This window comes from Myotis yumanensis, unplaced genomic scaffold, assembly GCF_028538775.1.
Source record: "Myotis yumanensis isolate MYYU_CA2020_CCGP unplaced genomic scaffold, mMyoYum1.0.hap1 SCAF_1, whole genome shotgun sequence".
Taxonomy (NCBI): domain Eukaryota; kingdom Metazoa; phylum Chordata; class Mammalia; order Chiroptera; family Vespertilionidae; genus Myotis; species Myotis yumanensis.
In genome coordinates, this window is record NW_027223752.1 from 126229396 (window position 1) to 126231255 (window position 1860).

The window sequence follows — 1860 nt, forward strand, 5'->3', positions numbered from 1 at the left end:
GAAGAAAATATTTCTAAGCCCTTTTTGTGATGCCAGCTTTATCCTATTTCTAAAACCAGATAAAGATACTGCAAAAAAAGAAATTACAGGCCAATATCCCCGATGAACATCTATATAATAAAAGGCTAATATGCTAAGTGTTTGACCATTGGACTAGTCACTATGATGCACACTGACCACTAGGGACAGGTGCTCAATGCAGGAGCTGCCATGACACACAATGATCATTTACAAAGAAACAGCTCCACAGAGCTAATGCCCACAAAGCAACACTCGGCTTCCCCCAAGTGGGACATAGGCACCACCACCACGCTGGAGTGACACCCCACCAAATCACAGCCAATGCTGCAGAGACCCCATGGTGCAAAATGCAGCCCAGAGCCCAGCCCAGCTTGGAAACAGTATCTGTGGGTGCCAGTAATGATGTTATATAGCAACGCCCAGCTTCCTCTCCCTAGCAGCTAGCCTCCTTGCAGTTTCTTCAGCCCAGTAACACAACTTGCTTTATAGCCAGTTGGAAACATTTTACACTTTAACCAAATGTCTGTGAAGCATTTTCCTGTACCTCATCTCATTTGATTCTCACAGAAGTCCTGGAGTACGTAGATACAAGACTCAGTGGAATCCTATTTTCTTTTCATTAGCCAGAAAACATAGATTTAGAAAGCTTAGAAACTTGACTCAACTGAAAAGAAGTTAGAAATGGTGGACCTTGAAAATGACTTCAGGTTTTGTCAGTTCACAGAATATAGTCTTAAGAAATTACTTAAGAAATTTCAAATTCTGGACTTTACATATCCAAAGCAAGGTGTTTATCTTGATTTGACACTGGACATGGCACTGGGGAAGAAAAAAGAGTGGAGCCATTTGCCAGTGTTGTTAGTTTACCATACCCATTAGTTTCAGAAATCAATAAAGCTGCTGTATTTACAGGAAATGCATCAGAGATTAAAATAGCAGAAGAACATGGACCTGCATTTGCAGGAGGAATTAATCTGATTCAGAAGATTTTGGATGAAGAAATTCAGCCAGACATTTATGTAGCTGTTCCAGAAATTATGCCCGAGCTTAATCCATTAAAGAAGAAACTGAAAAAAAGATTTCCAAAGCTTAATCAAAATTCCATTGGCCGTGACATCCCCAAAATGCTTGAATTATTTAAAACTGGAATTGAAATTAAGGTAGATGAAGAAAGGGAGAACTTTCTCTTGACCAAAATAGCAACACTGGATATGTCAAGTGACCAGATAACTGCCAATCTGCAGGCTGTTATCAATGAAGTTTGTAGGCACAGACCACTGAGTTTGGGACCCTTTGTGGTATGAGCTTTCCTTCGTAGTTCGACAAGCAAAGGTTTGTTACTAAAGATGGAGCCATTGTTACCTAAAGAAGTGGAAACCAAAGAAAGTAGCAAAGAAGCTGCCTGAAAGTGTTGTATTGTGAAATTATTCATAGTGGATGAAGCAGCAACAGAAAAATCATAAAACTATAATTTCTAAATATATATATATATTAAATATATTAATATTTAAATATTTTATCCTTTGTTCTCCCTGAGTGATCTACAATAATAATTTGCTTCGTGTTGATATTTCCTGCTGTGTTGCTGACAATTACCTGAAAGAGAAGTTGCGGTGCTTCACTGCACTGGAAAAAGTTTAGCTAAATCAGAAAGCAGGTCTAATTAAGCAAGTTTATTCTATATATATAAAAGGCTAAGTTGACTCACATATGCGTGATACATATAAAGCTCTTGCTGGAGCCAATCACACGTGTGTTTCGATATGTCACTGTCGATCATGACTTTGGTTGACACTTCTATTATAGAGAAAGGGTGATAGTGATGTTAAAATATTTCTT

General features: G+C 38.2%; 1 pseudogene; it reads left to right on the forward strand.

The window, feature by feature from the left end:
• The first annotated feature begins 702 nt into the window (after nt 1-702).
• LOC139013469 (large ribosomal subunit protein uL1m-like) lies at nt 703-1500 on the forward strand (annotated as a pseudogene).
• Nucleotides 1501-1860: the final 360 nt, after the last annotated feature.